The sequence below is a fragment of the Oratosquilla oratoria genome, chromosome 12 (genome assembly GCF_046742065.1).
Source record: "Oratosquilla oratoria isolate Oo_2021 chromosome 12, ASM4674206v1, whole genome shotgun sequence".
NCBI lineage: Eukaryota > Metazoa > Arthropoda > Malacostraca > Stomatopoda > Squillidae > Oratosquilla > Oratosquilla oratoria.
Genome location: NC_134788.1, coordinates 33,636,402 through 33,652,619, shown reverse-complemented (window position 1 = coordinate 33,652,619; position 16,218 = coordinate 33,636,402). Strand labels below are relative to the sequence as shown.

General features: G+C 35.2%; 1 protein-coding gene across 3 annotated transcripts in view; it reads right to left on the bottom strand.

The window, feature by feature from the left end:
* Positions 1-6,587, bottom strand: part of LOC143031309 (uncharacterized) — a 31,527-nt gene extending 24,940 nt beyond the window's left edge. For all 3 annotated transcript variants that reach the window (XR_012966994.1, XM_076194982.1, XM_076194981.1), the window contains exons 1-2: positions 6,418-6,587; positions 2,255-2,338 (exon numbers count right to left, since the gene is read on the bottom strand). The gene's annotated coding sequence lies outside the window, so the exon portion shown is untranslated. The remainder of the gene's footprint in view (positions 1-2,254; positions 2,339-6,417) is intronic.
* Between the last annotated feature and the right edge of the window lie 9,631 nt (positions 6,588-16,218).

Sequence of the window (16,218 nt, the reverse complement as noted above, 5' to 3'; positions counted from 1 at the left end):
TTTGATAACCATAGAAAATATGATGAAGCCAGTTTATAGCGTATGGGGGTCAAGCAGGTACAACTACAAGATATATAATCAAGACGCCAAAATCGGCATCCTTGAGTACCCACTTGCTCCTCGTGATGCCTACATAGGCGTCATCATATCGAAGGGGTTAAAGTGATTGGATGCCATAGGTTGCCATCACATGCGTTTGGATGCATTTTAGGATGACCCATCTTATCTCTGAGCACCACCCTCATTTTTCTTCCATGCAAAAAGTCCTCCATCTATTTCAATAGTTTACCTTGTATCACTCCTATGGTTTCCGGTTTTCTTGGTAGTTTTTTTGTGCAGAACTTTATTAAATGCTTTTTGTACATCTAGGAAAGTGCAATCAGCCCATCTGTCCCTTGTATTATATCTAGTATTCTTGAGTAAAAGCAGATCAAATCCATGGTATATGATTTTCCCTGTCTAAATCCGAATTGTCTCGGATTCATTATATTGTTATCCTCCATATGTTTTATCCATCTACTTTTTATAACTTTTTCACAGATTTTAGCTACTGTACTTGAAAGGGAAACCAGTCTGTAATTTGTTGGGTCTTCTTTATTTCCTCCTTTATAAATTGGCATGATATCAACATTTTTCCAGTCTTCTGGCATTTTTCCTTCTTTGAGCAAGCAACTTATTATGTTGTATATTTCATCTGCTAGTTCTTTACATTATTTTAATATCCAATTTACTATTCCATCTGGGCCGTGTGATTTTCTGACATTGAGGTTAATTATTTGATCCATAATTTCCTTCTGTGTTATTATTATTTTCTTCATGGGGGGGATTTCACTTCTCTCAACTTCAACCCGTTGTTCTATTTTTTCTCTAGTGAAAACTGACTTGAAGTGTTTGCACATAACTTCAGCCATTTCAGTATCTTCTGTGATTCCCTTGGCATAGTTTCACTATTTTCTGTTTGTTTTTCAGTTTCCCATTTACATATCTATAGAATAGCTTTGGTTGATCCTGACATTTTTCTATTATGTCTTTCTCATAGACACATTTTTCTTCCCTGCATATTTCTAAATATTCATTCCTGTGATTAACATGTATTTGCCACTTTTTAGATTTCCTGTCTTTTCTCCATTTCTTCCAAGCTTTGTCTCTTCTCCTTTATTTCACTGCACCTTCTTTTAAACCAGCACTTAATGTACACCCTTTCCTGTTTTTGCTTTGGTACATATTTCTCCACTCCTTTATGGATCTTCATCAGAATCATCCATTTTTCTTCCATTTGTGTTTTTTCTTTGTAGAAATTTTCCCAGTTTGCTCGAAGAAATTTTTTTCTTAAGATTCTCAAAGTCCATTTTGCCATATATCAGTCTACCTTTTCTGTGTTTCTCATTTCTCTTTATACATATTTCCTCTAATTCTTCTCAAGTAGTATGTGGTCACTTTGCAATTGGTGTCTTGTATTCAATTTTGTCTACTATTTCAAGTTCTGACATACATATTAAATCTAGTCTCAATAGTTCTTCATTGTGTCATTGTGTGTTCCATGGTCACGTTGAGTAATACGTTTCCCCATTGATCCTCTTCACCTTTCACTGTCATCTCTTCCCAATATTTTTCTTTGCAATTAAAATCACCCATGAGTATTGTGTTATTTCCATCCATATATGATGGCCACAAAACTAAAATTCCCTCACACTGGACTTCCTGGATGCAACACTCCTAAAAAGAATACTAAATTTCAGGAACGCCTATCATTTTTTTTCTCTTGATATCACATGAATTGATTGAAACACTAGTTAATAAAATCTTCCCACAACAAAATAAAAGCACTATCACACTGAATGATAGAGAGATGTCATTACTATTGGATTTCTTTAACCACTTCAGTACGTTGATGTCTACGTAGGAGTCATGAGGCAAAAGTGGGTATTTGAGGATGCACTGTCGTCTTGATTATATTTTTTGTAGTTGTACATCAATTATCACCAGATTCTATGAACTGGTTTGATCACATTTTCTGTGTTTATCATTAAGAGTAATAGAGAATGAGTAATACAGCAGTGAATTTATATTTTATAATGCGAGTGGTGTGATGAATCGTACATATGGCAGCTGATGCTGCATGCAAAAATTTGACTCATACCAAAGTGGTTAATGACATTTGGGGGCAGCCCTTTAGACAATACTGACAACAGGAAAAACAAATACATATAAACAAATAAATACATCAATAAAATTTATGTGGATATCAGCTAACCTTGAGTATCCAGTATTCCTTGGGAAAGATGTAGTCAGTGCCAGGCAGAAACCATCATGGTAATACAACATTCACACCACAGTTCTGGGGGCAAAAAGCATTAAGACATGAATATTTATACAGATGCTTGAAAATCTTATACAACAAACCATACTAAGTGAATCAAGGGCAAATTAGCTTCTGCTGATTTGGCTAAAGACTATTCAGCATTCAGGAATTTGACACCACAAAGGTTTACTCTTTGAACAACTTGTTGCCAAATTTTGAAAATATTTTGAAGCTGATATAATTATTATGGGTGATATTTCAAACATAAATTGTTGAGATCATGGTATCTAAAGGTGATAAGCCACACCAAGGTTTAAGAAAAGCCATTTTATACATCATGGAAATCCTGCTGATGTGATATCTTAAATGTGAATGTGTGTTATTAATGGAATGCTATCTTAAATATGATTGTGAGCCATATCATGTGATGTATTGTTGAATATGTACATATTGGTTAATGTAGCAATATTTTTTATGTGATTATTTTAAAAGGTGTACCATATCTCAGTAAAAAAGGTTGAATGGTGCCTAGGGTGAAAAAACACCACCAATTTGTCTGGAGCCGAGTTATCTGCAGCTGAAACAGCAGGAGCTGAATTGTCCACTTACCAAACAGAATATATCATACAAAGACCAATTGTGTTAATTGATTATAACTGACATACAAATTTACTTGTACCAATTAAATTATTTCACATTTGTCCAAAGTGTAATAATAACTCAAATGTTAATCCCCTCTATATGTAATTTCTCCAATCTTTGTATAATTCATCAACTTATCAATCATAAAATGAAATTGTGAAAAAGGCCTTGAAATTTCAAAATGAATAGATTCAATCAATCTATTGCATTGGTTTTCTTTTGCAGAAGATCTATGACCCCCAAATGGCCATGGGCACCACATTGCCCCCAAGTAATTGCAGATGTTTGAGTAGAAGGCAGGCAGAATTATTATTACTGCATCCATGGGCAATATTTGAGTGATGTGGTGAAGGGTGAGAAAGATTCACGGCTCTTGGAGCTCTATATCTAGCATTCTCATGTGTCACTCTATAACAAGGACTTTAGTTTCTGAGTATATCAGATACATATGTGTGTATATATATATATATATATATATATATATATATATATATATATATATATATATCTTAGTACAGCTTGATATTATTTCTAATGCTTTATTTTGAGTTGTTTGAAGGATATCTTTGTTTTCTTCATCATTGGATACCATGCTTTGGGAAGCATAATTTGGTTCTTAAGAGTTATTTGTACAGTGATAAGTTTTTCTTTCTACTGTCCAAATCCCCACTATTTTCAGAATCTTCAGTTTTTTATTTTGCTTCATTGGTCCTTGATGTGTGGGCTAAAGATTATATGTTTGCACCCAAGAGTCAAATGAAATTGCTAAATTCTCCTACTGAAATGAATGAAACCTTTTATGGCAAAATATATGGCAAATACACAGGAGTTAAAGCTAAACTATTCAAATTTTTTATAAAAATCCTTAATACAATGGTCTAAATGATAATTCCTTCACCTGACACCCCCAGACATCAATGCTGCCGGGAAATCACTCCCAAGACATGCACGAGTAGAATTAAAATACCTACACTCATGTCATCACCCAATACTAAAAGAATACCTGGACAAAATTGACCTAGCAACAGACACTATGTATCCAAGGTGTAATCACCACACAGAGGAGAAATCACAGTATCCTCCACTGTCCTGAATTAAATCCACACAATTAAACAAAATATCTTCCCTGAGTTACCTATGGAATAACCAGGTGGCCATAGCCATTTTCTTTGTGGTGAAAGTGTCCTGCTAGAGAACCAAGGCAGCACATTGACTAAATGACCAAAAAGGGCCCAAAACTGAATAAAGATGGATCCAAATAAATAAAACTCAGACAACTTATCAATGGACAAACAACCAACACAGAGAAAACCAATGAAACAAAAGATTAAATAATGAGAGGAACACAGAAGAAGAGGAATCTTCAACAAAGCAAAGGAGGGTAAGGCTTTCAAATGGTATGTAAGGAAGATTGATTTCAATAAAAGTGGGGAAAGTAATAAATATCTCTAGATAACAATAACTGATCTGTCTAAAAAGCTTCTCCATATCATGGACATTTAAGAAAATACCTGATACATTTCTTATAGCAACAAAACCTAATGATGATACCAAAGTTAAATTGCTAGATGTAAGAAGCTGCTGTAAATGGGATGGAACAACAAGAAGAGACAGCAATCCTCAGTATGGAAGATGTGGTAGCTAAACAAGAAGCAATTTGAAGACAACATCCATCAAATTATGTTCTGGTAAGGATAAAATTATGATGAGGACAGTATACAAAAAAGGCATGAGATGCATTAAACCATGGAACTATAATAAAAAGCACCACAGAAAATATGTTGGCTATTAAAAATAGTTACAAGACTTCAACATTGGAAGAGCAACTTATAAACTGGGTAAATTTACAACCAAATAATAAGGAAAACATGAAGGGTGTAAAATGCAGATAGGGAACTTCAAACCAAAGGAAGAGAACTTAAAGAAATGGTCTAATCAGTCCATGGTGATATTGTCCACAAGGATTGAAATGTTAGTGAATTAATGACTAACAAAATAGGATCTAATCAACCTAATTACAAACATGTTAATAAACTCATGGATAAGAACATAAGAATAAAGGAGACTGCAAGAGACCATAAGGCCTACACTAGGCAGCTCCATATCCATCACCACCTGTCATCCCCATCCATAAAGTTGTCTAATAGTTTCTTAAAGCAACAGATAGTTTCAGCGCTTACTATGTGGTTACTAAGTTTATTCCATTCATCAACCACCCTGTTAGTAAACCAATTCTTGCCTATTTCCTTATTAAATCTAAATTTGTCCAGTTTATAACCATTACTGCAAGTTTTGCCCTGTTGTTTTAATATGATGATCTTGTTTGCATCACCCTTGTTAAAGCCTTTGATCCACTTGAACACCTCTATTAGATCACCCTGTACTCTGCATCTTTCTAGAGAGTGTAAGTTAAGGTAGCCTCTCTTCATAAGGCAAATTTCTGAGTCCATGTATCATTTTGGTCATTCTTCTCTGTACTGATTCTAGTGAATTGATGTCCATTCTGTAGGACAGAGACCAAAACTGTACTGCATAGTCAAGGATGGGTCTAACTATCGCTAGATAGAGTTTAATAATTACCTCTGCACATCTATTTGTTACCGTCCTAGCAATACATGAATTAGATGCAGGAAGGGTAATTTGGTTAAAAAAAATCAATGAGGGTTTTATTCTAGCAATGGGTAGGTGATTTCTGATTAAAGTAAATCTTAACTAAATCAGAACTCCTTTTACTCTATAGAGTCCATCTGCTCCTTCCATTAATTCACCCGTCCTTGGACAAAAAAAGGTTGTCACCATTCTTGAAAGGTTTAACACCAATTTGCATTCAACATAAAGTACCAGATTTTATGGGGACATCATACATGAAAAATTCTAGAAGTCTGCAATTTATAAAATCCCAAAATAAATACCATCACCCTATCGCATAAATTTATATTAGACTGGGCAGCAATCTCCCCTTCTTCACAACAACCATCAAATAAATATCAAGCCCCATTATTTCAATACTATTACTGTTACCAGGTAATGCCTGTGTCAATGTCAGACAAGCTTAGGATCAGTTAAATAGTTTATATTTTACATTACTGTGTGAATTTGGAATGTCTTCATTGCAGTAGTTGCATTTCTCTGTATAACTAATGCAACTACCCACAGTTGTCCTTTGTAGCATTACATCATCACTGTTACTGTAACTTATGTGCAATGTGTGATGATGTCTATATTATTTGTGTGACTTAAAACTTTGCCTAAACAAGTTAGCTCCACCTAAAATGAATTCTGACAAAAAATAATATAAAATAATACACCAAGTTAAGACTAGCCTAAACATGAAACGAATATCCTGATATCTGCACCAATCCCCACATACCCTGTTGTTTAAAAGACAAATTAACCAACAGGTTCATACTTTTGGGGACCGGTAGACCTAGTCTTTCCGATTGGCTGACATGACATTGTTATTTTAGGCCTACCTGCCTGCGGTAGAACTGCAAACTACATCAAGCTTGTTGCACGTATTTGAATCTACAACTCTTCCTTGTCGAAATAAATTGGTTTCCCATATCAATTCTATCTCTCTAACATATATAATTGATCGTTTTATTATAAACAAGCACAAGTTGCAGTTCACAAATTGAGGACGCTAAACCACATCAGTTGTGTACACCATTATTAACGGGGTGTCAAAACAACCTTGATTTTTGTTCATGCACTTACATTTTAATTTGGAAAGAAATAAAGTTAAAAGATGTGATTATCGCGAGAACACCCATTGTGTTGCTCGACTTCTGCGTTAAGAAAAAGAATATTTGAAATAAGTGATGAGATGTAAACTGAGAGAATAAAAAACTAATAATAAACGAGTGAATAAATTGCCGAATTAATGATATACAGAATTAATTAAAGAACATGAATAAACAAATAAATAAAATGGCTAACCCTACTTTACCTAGGATAGGGTTTATTGCAAATAGCCTACCCATGGAAATCGGGAATATGTGTATGTATTTATCTAGTTCCATTATGCGGGAAGAGAGCGCTCGTAGCCCGCTATTGTATCTTTCCACATCCAGTTTTTTTCTTAAAATCATGTATAGTTTTAGCACTCACTATTTCCTCATTCTGTTTGTTCCAGATATATATATCACTTTGTGGGGGAAGCTATTCTTCTGCCTGCAGATCTCTTCTGTAACTGTCTTTCTAAGTTTCTTCTCGTGTCTTCTTGTATATCCGTCCCGTTTTATTATGTCACCCCTTTCAAGAATTTCCATTCCTTTCATAATTCTGTAAACGGTTACCAAATCCCCTCTTCCTCTTCTTTGTTCCAGGGTTGGTAACTTTAGTTTATTCAATCTTTGTTCCAATGTCAAATTGCAAATTGTTGGTGCCATCTTTGACGTTGCTCTCTCAATTCTTTCTAATTTCTTTATTTTTTTTAACTAGGTGTCCATAGTGACGCTGCATATTCCAATGTTGGTCTAATCAGTATAACTAGTATTTTCTTTACCATTTCTTCATCCATGTAGTCTAAGGCTACTTTTATTGATCTTAATAAGTTAAAAGTTTCTCTGACTTATTTGTTGACTTGTATGTCCGGTGTCATGTCATTTGAGATAGTTACTCCTAGGTCCCTTTTCGAGCTTACTTTTTACTTCTTTTGTACCAATGTATGTGTGTGCGTGTACATATATATATATATATATATATATATATATATATATATATATATATATATATATATTTGTGTGTGTGTATTTACCTAGTTGTACCTAGTTGTATTTCACGGGAAGGAGAGCTACGCTCGTGGGATCCCGTCTCCATATCTCATTTTATCTAAACTATTTTTAAATTCATGTATTATTCTTGCACACACTATTTTTTCATCCAACTTGTTCCAACTGTCTATTACTCTGTGAGGAAAGCTGTTCTTTTTCAGATCTCTTCTATAGCTGTCCTTCTTGATTTTCCTTCCGTGTCCTCTTGTGTTTCCATCATCCCATTTTATCAGATTCTCTCTATCAATAACTTCTATGCCTTTCATGATTCTGTAAATGGCTATCAAATCTCCTCTCTCTCTTCTTTGCTCTAATGTCTGTAGTTCAAGTTTTGCTAGTCTCTCTTGATATGATAGTTTTGAGAGTGTTGGTGCCAATTTTGTAATTGCTCTTTGTATTCTTTCAAGTTTTTTTTATACATTTTTTTGTACTTGGTGACCATACTGTTGCTGCATATTCCAATTTTGGTCTTATCAGAGTGGTTAGAATTTTCTTCACCATTTCTTCATCCAGGTATGCAAATGCCACTTTGATTGTTCTTATCAAATTATAAGTTTCTCCAAAAATCTTATTTATATGTTTCTCAGGTGACATATTATTCATAACAATGACTCCCAGGTCCTTCTCATTCTCTACTTTTTTTAATCCTTCTTCTCCCAATTTATATGATCCTATTATTCTGTTTTTGTTTTTTCCAAATTCCATTATACTACACTTTTTAGTGTTGAACTCCATCTCCCACTTCCTACTCCATTCCTGTACTTTGTTCAGATCATTCTGTAGTGACTCACAATCTTCATCCGTTTTCACTTTTTTCAACAGTTTTGCATAATCTGCAAAGAAGCTCATATAACTTTTAATTCCTTCATCCATATCATTAATATATATAGCAAACATTATTGGGGCCAGAACTGTTCCTTGTGGGACACCGCTTATTACTTCATCCCATTCTGTGTGTGTGTGTGTGTGTGTGTGTGTGTGTGTGTGTGTGTGTGTGTGTGTGTGTGTGTGTGTGTGTGTGTGTGTGTTCACCATGGTCTTTGGATCACGTGTTGGACTCGTTATCGACAGCGATTTCCCTCCCGGAAGAGAGCTCAGAGCTCGTATAAGCAATCTATAGGTAATGCTGTGACCTTACACGCACACACACACCCAACTCCCCGCCCACGAGAAATAGAGTAACGACTAGAAGCGCAGCAATACTGAAATTATTTCACCCATGGGCAGGATTCGAACCCGTACCACCGTAGTGACAGTCGGAGACTACCAACCGCGCCACCGAGTCGGTATGTGTGTGTGTGTGTGTGTATGTATATATATATATATATATATATATATATAAATATATATATATGTATATATATGCAGTGTCCACTAGGAAAAGGAAAAACACCCGGAGTCCGAGCGCTTTCGTGATATATTCATACTATCAAGGAGTACTTTTCTGTACTCCTTGATAATGTGTATATTTGTGATTCACGTGTGACTTGTCAAATTTGTGCATATATATATATATATATATATATATATATATTATATATATATATATATTATATACATATATATATATATATATATATATATATATATATTACGGCAATGGTCTGAAAAGTGGCTAATGAAATTTAACGCTAGTAGATGCAAGGTAATGCACATAGGTAAAAATAACAGCAAGTACGATTACAAGTTATTTCGAAATTCGTTAACAAATGTGGATAGTGAAAAAAATCTCGGCGTAATTATTAGTAACGATCTCAAATCATCCAATCAGTGTATTTCAGCCTCTGAGAAAGCAAATGAGATTCTAGGACTAATTGCGCGATCTTTTGACTTCAAAAGTCCATCACTCATTAACTCGTTAATCGTTAGTTCGTCCACATTTGGAATATCCTATTTCCGTATGGTCACCGAATCTCATTAAAGACATTGACAGATTGGAAAAAGTACAATGGCGAGCCACAAAACTGATTCCAAATATCAAAAATAAATCATACGAAAATCGACTAAAACATATGAATCTGTTTTCCCTGAAAAAGCGTAGACTCAGAGGTGACTTGATACAGGTCTTTAAGATTTTAAAGGGAATTGACAACATAAAAAGTGACACAATGTTCACATTGACTGAGAATCAGACAAGAAACAATGGTCTCAAACTGTCCGGAAATAGATTCAATTTGGAAGTGGGTAGAAACAACTTCGCCAACCGTGTAGTTAATGAATGGAATAAACTTCCTGCACAGGTAGTGCAATGTAGTTCAGTTCGGAGCTTTAAGAATAATTTAGATAAACACCTAAGCAAGATGTTGTAATGATTATAATTTATTTTATATTATTTGTTTTTGTTTTGTTACCATTTGTCTGTTTGATTCTCATATATTATTAGTTATGAGTGGAAGGGTGGTGAGTTAAACACAAAGAACAGTTGGAGTTTTATTCACTGACGTTTCGTCCTTACCAGGACATTCTCAAAGTACATACAGTTTCAGAAAATTAACAGCTTATATAATCCATCCTTGCCGTGTTCCCCCTCCCTCCACGGCAAGGATGGATTATATAAGCTGTTAATTTTCTGAAACTGTATGTACTTTGAGAATGTCCTGGTAAGGACGAAACGTCAGTGAATAAAACTCCAACTGTTCTTTGTGTTTAACTCACCACCCTTCCACTCATTTGTCTTACATACTTCATCATTATTAGTTATATGTCAATTTATTATTATTTACTATTTACCTGTTTGTTTATCATTTAACTATACCTATGCATTTGTTCATGTTTCTTATTTAATTGTTATTTACATTATTATATTTTTTATTTATTCATATATTATCATTATGATTTTTTTTTTTGCATCCGACCTACTTATGGACTAAAAGGTCTCCTGTCGGCATGCTCCGCCTTGGTAATCCTTTGTACCACTGTATCACTGTAAAGACGAACTCCGGACAGGGTTCAAAACGTCGGAATAAATGGCAAACGACGAGTCCAGCGTATACGTTCTTCCAAAAATGGTTCCTGGACTCCAGCTGTTTTATATATATATATATATATATATATATATTTATATATATATATATATATATAGATATATATATATATATATATGCAATAAATATATACGAGGTTGAAGGCTAAAGAGGATTCACTGTTGATTATTTTATTGTGTGTAGCTTCAATACAACGCACAATCTTTTTATCTTTAATTTTGACGTATGTTAATAGTTCTCATATTGTTGCCGACGTTTCGGAACTTCCTGGTTCCATCTTCTGGCCGATCTGGATCTGATGTGCAGGGTCTATGGATGTCTTATTTATACTTGGAGCTGGGATTATAATTAATTTATTTATTTATATTTATTTATTTATTTATTTATTTATTTATTTATTTATTTATTTATTTATTTATTTATTTATTTATTTATTTATTTATTTATTTATTTATTTATCTATTTACTTATTTATTTATTTATTTATTTTGTGGGAAAGGGTCTCCTCTGCAGAAAAACCCTATGATCCCAGATGAGGAAATGATAAAAAATAATAATAACTACACTAATAAGACCAAAACTCGAGAACGCAGCAACGCTATGAACATAAGAGCATAAAAACATAAGAATGAAGGAGACTGCAAGAGACCATAAGGCCTACACTAGGCAGCTCCGTATCCATCACCACCTGTCATCCCCATCCAAAAGTTGTCTAATCGTTTCTTAAAACAACCGATAGTTTCAGCGCTTACTATATGGTTACTAAGTTTGTTCCATTCGTCGACCACCATATTAGTAAACCAATTCTTGCCTATTTCTTTATTAAATCTAAATTTGTCCAGTTTATAACCTTTACTGCGAGTTTTGCCCTGTTGTTTTAATATGATGATCTTGTTTGCATCACCCTTGTTAAAGCCTTTGATGCACTTGAACACCTCTATTAGATCACCCCGCACTCTGCGTCTTTCCAGAGAGTGTAAGTTAAGGTGCCTAAGCCTCTCTTCGTGAGGAAAATTTCTGAGTCCATGTATCATTTTGGACATTCTTCTCTGAATTGATGTCCATTCTGTAGGACAGAGATCAAAACTGTACCGCAGTCAAGGATGGGTCTAACTATCGCTAGATAGAGTTTAATAATTACATCTGCATTTCTATTCGTTACCGTCCTAGCAATGAAACCTAATGCTCTGTTAGCTTTATTCCTGGCGCTAATGCAGTGCTTCCTGGTTTTAAGGTCCGGACTCACTAGAACTCCCAAGTCTCGCTCGCACTCAGTTTTCTCTAAAAGCGTGTTATCTAAGCTGTATCTATTTTCGGGGTTGTGTAGCCCTACGTTTAACACGCTACACTTATGGACACCCAGTACCAAAAATACTATAAAGAAAATAGAAAGAATACAGAGAGCAACAACAAAACTGGCACCAGCTCTTTCCAAAATGACATATAAACACTGTCCAAATTAGAATTACCGACTCTGGAACAAAGAAGGGAAAGAGGAGACCTACTATATATAGAATTATGAAGGGAATGGAAATCTTAGATAAGAATGATTTATTGAAATGGGACAATGTAAAAACAAGAGGACACGAAAAGAAACTCAAAAAAGATAATTACAGAAGAGATTTAGAAAAAAAAAGCTTCCCACACAGAGTGATAGATACCTGGAACAAATTAGACAAAGAAGCAGTGTGTGCAAACATTATTCAATATTTTAGAAACAACTTTATGCTGAAAGATACAAAGACGGTTCACCATGAGCATAGCTCCCTTCCCGTATAATGCAACTAGGTAAATACACACACACTCTCGCTGGCTCAGCAGAGGTCGGTCGTCGCCCTTTACTCGAGCTGTTTCAGTCAATGCCCATAATTCTTCGCCGGCCGATCGTTGGGGAGGATGTATCGGACCTCTCCTGTCGACCGTCCGGCACACGCCTGGCCTCTTCGCTGATGCTGGCGAGCGGGTTTACACATCTGACAAATACACACTTTTCCCGAGTCACGTAATTCTCTGCCTTCAGAGCTGTGCTTGGAAGAAAGGAGATAAACCAACACTCGCCCACCTGCCCCCTTGCACTGTCATCGGATCCACTCTTTTGACTACGCTTCGAATATCGCCCATTGCCTCGATAGAGATCAAACGCCCATTGCCTCACCTGGGGCTAATCGGGAACGCTCAAGCCTCACCTGGGGTTAATCAGGAACGCTCAAGCCTCACCTGGGGTTAATCAGGAACGCTCAAGCCTCACCTGGGGTTAATCAGGAACGCGCTGCCTAGCTTGGGGGTTAATCAGCAACGCCACACGCGGAAAGTGAACTCTACTCACTTCTCGGAAGATACATACACACACATTTCTCACGAACATAGCCACGGCACACGCACAAACATCTACACGTACTTTTTCTTCGACTAAAATTCGCTTCCTTTCTAACTTTCTATTATACTACATTTTCCCATTTTAGTTTACCTCTCACTAAAGATTTTTCCGTTTTTCAACCTTTCTCTACTACTACGCCTCCTACCATTTTCTCAACTTTTGGGTGATTTTGATTGCAGGCGTCGGCGCCACCGTCCTAGCTCCCTGCCCATTTCTCCCGAGCCACCACCATGAATCGCCCCCTAGTCGCCCATGCAAAAAGCGCTTATTGGCAAAAGCCCTCTTTGATACACTACTATTTTTCCATTTTCTTGCAGATATTCTTCACCTCCCACACAAACCGATCCCGCGCTAGCGGATGGTCTGTCCTTGCTAGCCCATAGAACTGTCTCACCGATCGTCGCAGCAGTTCCGAGACGTTCTCTCTCCTATCATCGATAGAGGACCTCGAGCTCCATATTTCAGGCTCGCCATATACTCACCTTACTCGGTGATTAAAAGAGATCAGATTACCCACATTTGTCTTCAACTTCCTTCTTCCTTGGTTGTCGATACCAAAACACAACAAGCCCACGCCAAGAGGCGCTGAGCAGGTGTGGCCGATGCCGTCCATTTTGCCTTATTGTGCGCTTTGGGGACTGATGTATGTGTGTCGGGGGAAGGGGCAGGAAATCGGAGAAGAGTGTGGGACTCGAACCCACAACTAAGCGAATGCAGGACCAGTGTCATATTCTTTCTAATGTTTTTATTTGGGATTTTGGAATATGATTATGATAGATTAAAGTTACTTTTTATGCTAAACTTAGTATATATTTTACATTCCATATACGCTGCGATGTAGAGCAGCATCTGCTAAAAACATCTAAATAATGTTGTTTTCATTGTTTGTCGCTGCAGTATCATTGTTATTTCTAAATGTTTGGTTTTTGGGATTTTAGGTTTCTATGTGATACCACCCATGAAGTGAATCACCTAGGTATCACCTTTATCTTCTTTTCTTTTTTGTTCTTGTTAAATTCTCTGAGTATCGGAAATTTATTTACTACCTTGTGGTTCTCCTTTTTTTTTTTTTTTTTTTTTTCCTTTTTGCATTCTTTGAGTATCGGGCATCAATTCATTTCCTTGTGATTCTCCTTTGTTTTTCTTCTGTTTTTTATCCCTTTTAATTTCTTTGAATGTCGGTGAGACAAGTTATTTCAATGGACATCTACTGATACCATTATATTTAAAATTATTTCAAAATACTATTGTTTGCGGTGTCGCTTACTGCATCAAGATAAAATATCATAATATGGCCAATATTTCACATTCGGCAGTCCTCTGTTTTTACTAAATAAACACTTCCTGAACATGGCAGTCTATCTAGAGTGTGATTGATATCCCAATATAATTTTACCTTCTTCCAAGTTGTTCATGTTATCCTTTCATGAATTTTGACTTGTGAGACAAGTTTGATATAGGTTTTCACAAGCTCAGACCCTCTGTGTTGCCTTTTTCTTCTTGTGTAGGTTTGATACATATCAATTTTCCGCTTGTGAAAACATACGGGGACATAATTATATAAACATACATGTTCTATGTTAAGTGGTAACGTAAACAATATTTTTCAAAAGTTCTAGAACCTTTCAATTCACTTATTAGTAACGAGTAATTTTTAATGTATCACTTACTTCTTGTTATTCGTATGTCATTAATTATCATCGGTGAAATTGTTTGTTTTATCAAATTCATGTTCTTGTTAATGCGGATCATTTTTTTTTTTTTTTACCATTTTCAATTTTGTTCAAGGCCGTCGCATATTAGTTTTATTGTCAAAGGACTTACACTTACCCAACCAGTGTTTTGGAATATGATATATTTAATCACATTTTATGTCATACTTTGTATAGGGTCTCACTAATTGCCGAGAAAACCGAGAAAATACAAAAAAGGACGGGTTTTGCTCAAATGCACACTTCTATATATGTGTGGTTGCATTATATGAACTATTTTCTTTAAAGTGTGTGATTTCCATGTAATATGATCAAAGAGAACTTACATTTTTATCATCTGCAATTTTACCAGCCCGCCGTCTATGATTACTGGTGGTATGGATCAAACTACACTTTTTAAGTTTCTTATTGTTGTGTTATTAGTGTAATAGACTACATATAGTTGAATTATTTAAACTCTTTCCTTTAAAATGTGTGATTTTCATGTAATTTGACCAAAGAGAAGTTATGGTTTAGCCTCTGCAGTATGACCGACCACAGCTACATATACCGTAACAAATTAGCATATGGTTGCATTATTTGAACTATTTTCTTTACAAGGTGTGATTTTCATGTAATTTGATCAAAGAGAAGTAACGTTTTTATCCTCTGCAAAATTACCGACCCCAGCTACGATTCGTGGTTACGATTCGTGGTTACCGCTAGCCTGCCATCTATGAGCGTCAGAGTTGCCAGATTGGCGTTTTTAATGCCAAATTTTGTATTTTTGGAATGTTTTTACTGTGTTTGGCAGGAAAATTTGTTGGGTGGCATTTTTTAAATACCCAGTCGTGATTAGAGATCTTTTACTTGTATCAAGAATTAAATGATGATGTATATGAATGATATAAATTTATCTTGGTTATGTGGGAAATGTAAAGATTTTGTGCCTAGCCAAAGGATGTTTCAGCTCTTCTTTAGTGAAAATATGTAATAACGCAGTAGTGCACCAAACATTTCTAAATCTGATGATGCTTTTGATTATATTTAGACACAATAGAAAAGTCACAAATGTATTTTCTATTTATGTATATCAGAGTCTCTAGGAGGTTGTTTAATAAACTGGTTTAATTTATTGTAGAGGATACCAAAAAGTTTACTTAGGAACTTAAACGTAATGTATGGAGTAATACATTTTATTTTATTTATTGGTATTTTTTCTTTCTCACATAATACGGAGTATACTATATTTTATTTTGGAAGTTCATATCTTTCTTTCCTTTTCACACAGTCTTGAAGTAGATTTATTTCAGAGGATGGTGGTTTATTACAGTACCACTAGAATTAAATGATGATGTACATGAATGATATAAATTGATCTTGGTCGTATAATGTGACATTGTTTTACATTGTCTAGTCAACAGTAGAAAAATATTTTATATTGTAA